Here is a 10,892-nt window from a genome sequence, read left to right as displayed (position 1 = left end):
CAATGCTCTAATAATGATGATCATCACACTTCTATTGATTACAACATAATGATTACAACTCGATACTAGAACAAGATATGACTCTATATGAATGCCTCCGGCGGTGTACTGGGATGGTGCAATGAATCAAGAGTGACATGTATGAAAAATAATGCATGGTGGTTTTGCCACAAATACGATGTCAACTACAAGATCATGCAATGGCAATATGACAAAAGTAAAGCATGTCATGATGATGATGATGATGATGATGATGGAAGTTGCATGGCAATATATCTCGGAATGGCTATGGAAATGCCATGATAGGTAGGTATGGTGGCTGTTTTGAGGAAGATATAGGGAGGTTTATGTGTGAACGAGTGTATCATATCACGGGGTTTGGATGCACCGGCGAAGTTTGCACCAACTCTCAATGTGAGAAAGGGCAATGCACGGTACCGAAGAGGCTAGCAAATGGCGGAAAGGTAAAAGTGCGTATAATCCATGGACTCAACATTAGTCAAAAGAACTCATATACTTATTGCAAAAATTTAGAAGTCATCAAAAATCAAGTACTACGCGCATGCTCCTAGGGGGATAGATTGGTAGGAAAATACCATCGCTCGTCCCCGACCGTCACTCATAAGGATGCACAAGCCAGGTACACTTCATGCTTCAAATTTGTTACACAACTTTAACCATACGTGCATGCTACGGGACTTGCTAATTTCAACACAAGTATTTCTCAAATTCACAACTACTCAACTAGCACGACTATGATATTATCACCTCCATATCTCAAAACAATTATCAAGCATCAAACTTATCTTAGTATTCAACCCACTAAAAATAAAGTTTCACATATCTTGAATACCAAGTATATTAACATTAAGCAAATTACCATGCTATTAACGACTCTCAAAATAATCTAAGTGAAGCATGAGAGATCAAGTTTCTTTAAAACAAACCACCACCGTGCTCTAAAAGATCTAAGTGAAGCACTAGAGCAAAAATTATCACGCTCAAAAAGATATAAGTGAAGCACATAGAGTAAACTATCAAGCTCAAAAGATATAAGTGAAGCACATAGAGTATACAACAAAGATGATTGTGGTAGACTAACCAGCAAAGACACAAATAATACAAGATGCTCCAAGCAAAACACATATCATGTGGTGAATAAAAATATAGCTCCAAGTAAATTACCGATGGAAGTGGACGAAAGAGGGGATGCCTTCCGGGGCATCCCCAAGCTTTGACTTTTTGGTGTCCTTGGATTATCTTGGGGGTGCCATGGGCATCCCCAAGCTTAGGCTCTTGCCACTCCTTGTTCCATAATCCATCAAAAGAATTCACCCAAAACTTGAAAACTTCACAACACAAAACTCAATAGAAATCTCATGAGCTCCGTTAGAGAAAGAAAACAAAAGACTACTTTAAGGTACTGTAGTGAACTTGTTCTTTATTTGTATTGGTGTTAAACCTACTGTATTCCAACTTCTCTATGGTTTATAAACTATTTTACTAGCCATAGATTCATCAAAATAAGCAAACAACACACGCAAAACAGAATCTGTCAAAAACAGAACAGTCTGTAGTAATCTGTTACTAACGCAAACTTCTGGAACCCAAATTTTTTTACCAAAATTAGAAGACCTGGGCAATTTATTTATTGATCATCAGCAATTGGAATCACTATTTTATCACGTTCTGGTGATTTTTTACAATTCGGGCACTGAGCGCAAAGATTCTGAAAATTACAGCAAGATCAAATAACTATCTTCCAAGAAGATCTAATAGGTTTAACTTGGCACAAACACTAATTAAAAGATAAAACCACATCTGAACAGAATCTAGATGAATTATTTATTCCTAAACAAAACCAAAAACAAAAACACAAAATAAAATTGGGTTGCCTCCCAACAAGCCCTATCGTTTAACGCCCCTAGCTAGGCATAAAAGCAAGGATAGATCTAGGTATTGCCATCTTTGGTAGGCAATTCTTCAATGAGGCATCCACCTCCTTTAGAATTTTCTTTCTTTCTAGTGATTATCAAACTTTTAGGCATAAGATCGAAAAATTCATTCGTGGCAAATGGTTCCTTAATGATTGTAAAAAGATCGGGGTGAATACTTATAGATTTAAGATCTGCATTTTCCTTACTAGATGATTCACCCTTATTTTGAGGAACATACATAATTTTAGTGGGAGGACTAGGAGTACTTTTTACGGAAGAAAAAACAGTTCCCAAGTTGGTAATGATACCCTCAAGTTTATCAATTCGAGTAGAGTCTAGATTTATTTTTTCATTAACCATTGGTTCCTTCTCCTTAATATTTTTCAAAGTCATTCCTACCTTAGATCCATATTGAGTAATTTGATTATGAATCTTTTTATCTAGATTTTCAATGGATTTAATGGTAGCAACTTTGTTTTCAATAATTTCAAGCCTTTGCATAACATGCTCCAAGGTTAACGCGGTTCCATTAACCAAAAGGGGAGGTGAGCCAAATAAATCTATTAAAACATTATGGCCCTATTCGTTTCAAAGGATTTTCACAGGAAATCTACAGGAAGTGATGTTCCAGAGGAATTTAGGCAAGATGGTCATTCGGATCAAAGGAAATGCTGATTTGATTTCCTTTGGAATGCTGCTCTAACGACGTGATTCCTCACGAAATGAAAAATCCAGCCTGACCTCATGTACGCGTATGCCCGAGGCAGATAGATGGCTTTCCAAATAAACAATTCAGTAGGTACGTGCTTTACGTGGGAGAAGCACCATGCAATCAAATAAAATATTCAGAATCTTGCTTTCTTAGCGTCTAATGATGGAGTCTTCCTCCGTTTTTCCTATGCTGTGCCGAATGCCCGTTGCTTTCTTTTTCCTCTGGTTTTGAATCCTTAGTTTTGCACTTCTATTCCTTTGTCATTCCTATGGGTCTCTCAATTCCTACGTTTTCTATTCATGTGAACCGAATAAGGCCTATAGGAATCAAAAGTATGGCTACCCAAAAAATTCCCTCCGGTAATGGTATCAAGGATATACCTATACCAAGGATTAGCACCTACATAAAAATTGCGAAGAAGGACTGAAGTAGATTGCTTTCTGGTAGATCTATTTTGAGCATTGCAAATTCTATACCAAGCATCTTTTAGATTTTCTCCCTCCCTTTGTTTAAAATTTAGCACTTCATTCTCGGGAGATAACGGAGAAGATAAGGAATTCGACATAGCGACAGGTAAGCAAACTAACACACGAGCAAACAAAAGGCAAGGGGAAAAAGAGGGCGAATAAAACGGCAAGTGTGAAGTGGGGGAGAGGAAAACGAGAGGCAAATGGCAAATAATGTAATGCGAGAGATAGAGATTGTGATAGGTACTTGGTATGTTGACTTTTGCGTAGGCTTCCCCGGCAACGGCGCCAGAAATGGCTCGTTGACGGGAGAGTAAATCTTGACTTGACTTGGCGTAGGCTTCCCCGACAACGGCGCCAGAAATTGCTCGTTGACGGGAGAGTAAATCTTGACTTGACTTGGCGTAGGCCTCCCCGGCAACGGCGCCAGAAATCCTTCTTGCTATGTCTCAAGCTAGCGCTGGTTTTCCCCGAAGAGGAGGGGGTGATGCAGCATAGTAGCGTAAGTATTTCCCTCCGTTTTTGAGAACCAAGGTATCAATCCAGTAGGAGGTCACGCGCAAGTCCCTCGTACCTGCACAAAACGGTAGCAACTCGCAACCAACTCTTAGGGGTTGTCAATCCCTTCACGGTCACTTACGAGAGTGAGATCTGATAGAGATAATATTTTTGGTATAAAGATGCAAAGTGAAAAGTAAAAGCAAAACAAGTAAAATGAAGTAATGGAGATTGATATGATGAGAATAGACCCGGGGGCCATAGGTTTCACTAGTGGCTTCTCTCAAGAGCATAGATATTCTACGGTGGGTGAACAAATTACTGTTGAGCAATTGATAGAATTGAGCATAGTTATGAGGTTATCTAGGTATGATAATGTATATAGGCATCACTTCCGTGACAAGTAGACCGACTCCTGCCTGCATCTACTACTATTACTCCACTCATCGACCGCTATCCAGCATGCATCTAGAGTATTAAGTTAAAAACAGAGTAACGCCTTAAGCAAGATGACATGATGTAGAGGAATAAATTCATGCAATATGATAAATACCCCATCTTGTTATCCTCGATGGCAACAATACAATACATGCCTTGCAACTCTTTTTGTCACTGAGTAAGGACACCGCAAGATTGAACCCAAAGCTAAGCACTTCTCCCATTGCAAGAACTACCAATCTAGTTGGCCAAACCAAACGGATAATTCAAAGAGACTTGCAAAGATAACTCAATCATACATAAAAGAATTCAGAGAAGATTCAAATATTATTCATAGATAAGTTGGATCATAAACCCACAATTCATCGGTCTCAACAAACACACCGCAAAAAGAAGATTACATCGAATAGATCTCCACGAGAGAGGGGGAGAACATTGTATTGAGATCCAAAAAGAGAGAAGAAGCCATCTAGCTACTAGCTATGGACCCAAAGGTCTGAAGTAAACTACTCACCCTTCATTGGAAGGGCTATGGTGTTGATGTAGAAGCCCTCCGTGATGGATGCCCTCTCCGGCGGAGCTCCGGAACAGGCCCCAAGATGGGATCTCGTGGATACAGGAAGTTGCGGCGGTGGAATTAGGTTTTTGGCTCCCTCTTTGGTCTAATGGGGGTACGTAGGTATATATAGGAGGAAGGAGCACATCGGTGGAGCTCCGAGGGGCCCACGAGGCAGGGGGGCGCGCCCAGGGGGGCGCCCTCCACCCTCGTGACCTCCCCGGAAACTTCTTGGAGTAGGGTCCAAGTCTCCTGGATCACGTTCGGTGCGAAGATCACGTTCCCGAAGGTTTCATTACGTTTGGACTCCGTTTGATATTCTGTTTCCTCGAAATACTGAAATAGGCAAAAAACAACAATTCTGGGCTGGGCCTCCGGTTAATAGGTTAGTCCCAAAAATAATATAAAAGTGGAAAATAAAGCCCAATATAGTCCAAAACAGTAAATAAAGTAGCATGGAGCAATCAAAAATTATAGATACGTTGGAGACGTATCAGTCACCGGGATGCCCAGTCCCATGCTTTATGCAAACTAAATCAAAATAATTGCAAACAAAACTCCCCCTGGGACTCTTGTTAGTTGGAGCACTCGTTGTTTTGAGCAAGCCATGGATTGATGCTTGTGGTGGAAGGGGGAGTATAAACTTTACCATTCTGTTTGGGAACCGCCTATAATGTGTGTAGCATGGAAGATATCGCCATCTCTTGGTTGTTATGTTGACAATGAAAGTATACCGCTCAAAATATTATTCACCTATGTTTCAAAACCAAGCTCTGGCACCTCTACAAATCCCTGCTTCCCTCTACGAAGGGCCTATCGATTTACTTTTATGCTGAGTCATCATCCTCTTATTAAAAAGCACCAGTTGGAGAGCACTGCTGTCATTTGCATTCATTATTGTTAGTTTACATTGAGTATGACTTGACTGGATCTCTTTTACCATGAATTACAATGTCTAGTCAGTCCTTGGTCTTTAAAGGTGCTCTGCATTTATTTTTTGCGGTCTCAGAAAGGGCTAGCGAGATACCACCTTGTTATATCGTATTATGATTGTTTTGAGAAAGTGTTGTCATCCGAGTTTTATTATTATGGCTCGCTAGTTGATTATGCTATTGATATGAGTAACTTGAGACCTATGCGTTATTGCAAATGTGGTTAGTTATAATCTTTGCTGAAAACTTGAATGCTGGCTTTACATATTTACAACAATAAGAGCAAACCGAGTTTGTAAAAGTTTTTCCTTATCACTTTCAGTTTGTCAACTGAATTGCTTGAGGACAAGCAAAGGTTTAAGCTTGGGGGAGTTGATACGTCTCCAACATATCTACTTTTCCAAACACTTTTGCCCTTGTTTTGGACTCTAACTTGCATGATTTGAATGGAACTAACCCGGACTGACGCTGTTTTCTGCAGAATTACCATGGTGTAATTTATGTGCGGGAGCAAATGTTCTCGGAATGACCTGAAACTTCACGGAGACACTTTTCAGAAAATAAGAAAAATACCTGCCAAAGATGAAGGCCAGGGGGGCCACCACCTTGCCACGAGGGTGGGGGGCGCGCCTGCCCCCCTAGGGCGCGCCCCCTACCTCATGGGCCCCCTATTGCGTCTCCGACTCCAACTCCACCTCCATATATTGAGTTTTGATGAGAAAAAAATCAGAGAGAAGAAATCATCACGTTTTACGATACGGAGCCGCCGCCAAGCCCTAAAACCTCTCGGGAGGGCTGATCTGGAGTCCGTTCGGGGCTCCGGAGAGGGGAATCCGTTGCCATCGTCATCATCAACCATCCTCCATCACCAATTTCATGATGCTCACCGCCGTGCGTGAGTAATTCCATCGTAGGCTTGCTGGACGGTGATGGGTTGGATGGGATCTATCATGTAATCGAGTTAGTTTTGTTAGGGTTTGATCCCTAGTGTCCACTGTGTTCTGAGATTGATGTTGCTATGACTTTGCTATTCTTAATGCTTGTCACTAGGGCCCGAGTGCCATGATTTCAGATCTGAACCTATTATGTTTTCATCAATATATGAGTGTTCTTGATCCTATCTTGCAAGTGTATAGTCACCTATTATGTCTTATAATCCGTTAACCCCGAAGTGACAATAATCGGGATACTTACCGGTGATGACCGTAGTTTGAGGAGTTCATGTATTCACTATGTGTTAATGCTTTATTCCGGTTCTCTATTAAAAGGAGGCTTTAATATCCCTTAGTTTCCGTAAGGACCCCACTGCCACGGGAGGGTAGGACAAAAGATGTCATGCAAGTTCTTTTCCATAAGCACGTATGACTATGTTCGGAGTACATGCCTACATTATATCAATGAACTGGAACTAGTTCTCTGTCACCCTAGGTTATGACTGTTACATGATGAACCGCATCCGGCATAATTCTCCATCACTGATCCATTGCCTACGAGCTTTCCATATATTGTTCTTCGCTTATTTACTTTTCCGTTGCTATTGCTATCATCACTACAAAATACCAAAAACATTACTTTTATTACCGTTACCTTTTGTTACCGTTATCACTACTATCATATTACTTTGCTACTAAATACTTTGTTGTAGATATTAAGTTTCCAGGTGTGGTTGAATTGACAACTCGGCTGCTAATACTTGAGAATATTCTTTGGCTCCCCTTGTGTCGAATCAATAAATTTGGGTTGAATACTCTACCCTCGAAAACTGTTGCGATCCCCTATACTTGTGGGTTATCAAACTTCAAGGGCTCAATCAAAGGGAGAAGAGTGATCAACCGAGATAGGGTGTTCAGAGAAAAGCTACCGCACAAAGACTACTTTGCTCCCAATCCTACTTCCCCGGATGATCCATTGTTTCGTCATTGTTTCTGCATGCGGAAACCATTGTTTTTGTGTATTGTGGAGGGAGTGGAGGCACACCACAACTACTTTAAGCTCACAAGGGATTGTTGCGGGCAACTCTCTTTCTCTGCCAAGCAGAAGTGCACAACTACTCTGAGGATGCTTGCACTTGGTACTGTTGCATATATCGTTGGTGAGATGGTCAGGATGGGGGAGAGCATGTGCTTGAAGACTATTGTCAAGGTTGCCCGCGCCGTGGTGGATGTGTTTGGATCTAAGTATCTGTAACGCCCCGAGACCGTTGCGCCAGGTGTCTTCCAGTTATTCGTTGTCGTTGCCATGTCATTTGCTTGTGTGTTGCATCTTGTCATGTCATCATGTGCATTGCATCATCATGTTTTCAAAACTTGCATCCGTCCGGGTACCCCAGTTCCATCCGTTGTCCATTCGGAGCCCAGACACACTCGCACGCGCCCGCGGCTTATCCGAAATAGTGTTTTATAAGTGGCCGGAAAATCTTCTCGGAATGGGTTGAAAGTTGGCATGTGGTCTTATTATAGTGTAGATAGACCGCCTGTCAAGTTTCATCGCATTCGGAGTCCGTTTGACGCCCCAACGGTTAACTTTAGCGGCTTTATAGTCGGTCAAATCATCGGACGTTTTCGGTCTCCGAAAACTGCTGTCGGGCCTTTCCCTCTCTTCTCTTCCACAACCCACGGCCTTCTACACTACCCATACATTTCGAACCGTCCGATCGAGATCAAATGGTCCGAAAACGGACTAGTTCCCCTAACCCTAGACCCCCTACCCTATTTAAGCACCCCTCCCTTCCAAATTTGGGCATCCCTAGTCTTCCCCTACCTCCTAGACCTCCCCCCTCGGATCTAGCGCCACCCCTTCCCCTCGAATCGCGCCTCCAGCCACAACCGACCCTCCTTCTCCTCAATTTCCGGCAACCTCCACCTCCTCCGTGCCACTTGGCAAGCTGCCATTGGCCTGCGCCACCTGAGCAACGCCCTCCACCACTCCAAAGCCTCCACGTCGCGTCCCAGCCAACCTCCCACCACCGCCAAGCCCGCCAGGACCCGCTTCGGGCCCCGGGAAGCCCATCGGGGCCCAAGCGCTCCGCCGCCGTCGGCCGAATGCTCCGCCCCCGAGCGGCGCCGTTCCCGCAAGGAGAGCCCCGACCTCCCGTTCGCCCTCGTCGCTGCCTCCCCGCCAACGTCGCCGGAGCATGGCCGCCGACGAGAACCTCCGCCAGGAGAGCCCCGACCCCAGGCAGATCCGCTGCCGCGCCATGTCTCCTTTCCCTCCTCTATCTCTCTGCCTAACCCCCTTAGTTTTCCTTCCCCGCAGGCCCGCCGCCACCATGTTCAACCATCGCCGGAGCTCTGCATCACCGTCGCCGTTGGCCAGATCCGGGCCAGGCGCCCCGGATCCGAGCTCCACCGCCGCAGATCTGACCTCCCTTCGCCTCCCCGAGCGGATCCGCCATCCCATGTCGTCGTTGACCGCCAGAACCGCCGTCGCTGCCTTCCCATGCAAGAGGAGGACAAGCCCCTCGCCCTACGTGCCTCCTCTGCCCGCACGCGCATGGGCTCCCGCGTCGCAAGGCCGAGCGCACCCCTCCTGCAGCCCGTCTTGCTCCTCCTTGGACCGGGCCAAAGCCCACTGGGTGAGGCCACCCCCCTGAGCGCCTTCCTTTTTTTCCCTTGCTGTTGGGCCATGCTCTGTACGCCCAGATTCGGCCTGCTTCTATATTTTTCCCAGATTCTGCGAATTTATCTTTTATTCCAGTAGAATAGTTTTGCAAAAACACCCTTGAACTTCATGCATATTTTAACTCACAAACTAAGCATCACATGTAAAAACTTAATATATGAAAGATGCTTAGAATTTCATCTAGTTTCATAATATGCTACTTGCATCCATGTTAAAAATGTTTAAACTTGACGTTTGTTTAAATTTGTACAAATAACTTGCTAAAATGTTTTAATTCATATCTAAATAACCGTAGCTCGGTTTTAAACAAACTTTATAGGTAAATGGGGTAGAATTTTGCCTAGTTTAACATGATGGTTTTACTTTGCATGTTTAACAACTATAAAATTGTGTTTAGGGCAGAATAGTACCAAACCTAATATATGCATATGGGGATTTACCGGAATTGTTGTTCGTTGTTTCCGGCCTCATTTAAACTTGCCTAGATAGGTAGTTTTGTTTTGCTTCACCCCTTGCCATGCTAATCAACATTTAATATTGTTGGGTACATAAACGAGATCGAACTAAATAACTTGTCGTGGTGTTTTGTCAATATGCACCGTTGCATATTGATCTCCACTTAATTTGTAGAATTGCTTGTGCACTTTGCCATGACATGCCTCATTAACCGGACATGCATCATACTGGTTTGTGCATCATGCCATGTTCATGTGGTGGTTGTTTACTATATTGGGTGCTTCTTTCTGGTGTTGCTTCTTCGGGTTGGTTCCGATAACGTCGCACTTGTGAGGACCCGTTCGACTACGACCGTTTGTCTTCTTCACGGATTCGTTCTTCTTCCTTGCGGGATTCCACGCAAGATGACCATACCCTCGAAATCACTTCTATCTTTGCTTGCTAGTTGCTCGCTCTTTTGCTATGCCTATGCTGCGATACCTACCACTTGCTTATCATGCCTCCTATATTGTTGAGCCAAGCCTCTAACCCACCTTGTCCTAGCAAACCGTTGTTTGGCTATGTTACCGCTTTGCTCAGCCCCTCTTATAGCGTTGTTAGTTGCAGGTGAAGATTGGAGCTTGTTCCATGTTGGAACATGGATATTTTGTTGGGATATCACAATATCTCTTATTTAATTAATGCATCTATATACTTGGTAAAGGGTGGAAGGCTCGGCCTTATGTCTGGTGTTTTGTTCCACTCTTGCCGCCCTAGTTTCCGTCATATTGGTGTTATGTTCCCGGATTTTGCGTTCCTTATGCGGTTGGGTTATAATGGGAACCCCTTGACAGTTCGCCTTGAATAAAACTCCTCCAGCAAGGCCCAACATTGGTTTTACCATTCGCCACCTAGCCTTTTCTTTCCCTTGGGTTCTGCAGACTTAAGGGTCATCTTTATTTAAACCCCCGGGCCAGTGCTCCTCTGAGTGTTGGTCCAACCTGTCAGCTACCGGTGGCCACCAGGGGCAACTCTGTGCTGGCCTACCAGAAGCTTGGACAATCCGGTGTGCCCTGAGAAAGAGATATGTGCAGCTCCTATCGGGATTTATCGGCACATTCGGGTGGCTTTGCTGGTCTTGTTTTACCATTGTCGAAATGTCTTGTAATCGGGATTCCGAGTCTGATCGGGTCTTCCCGCTAGAAGGAATATCCTTCGTTAACCGTGAGAGCTTGTGATGGGCTAAGTTGGGACACCCCTGTAGGGATTTGAACTTCCGAAAGTCGTGCCCGCGGT

This window comes from Triticum urartu, chromosome 5 (genome assembly GCF_003073215.2).
Source record: "Triticum urartu cultivar G1812 chromosome 5, Tu2.1, whole genome shotgun sequence".
Classification (NCBI taxonomy): domain Eukaryota; kingdom Viridiplantae; phylum Streptophyta; class Magnoliopsida; order Poales; family Poaceae; genus Triticum; species Triticum urartu.
Note: the sequence above shows the minus strand (reverse complement) of the source record.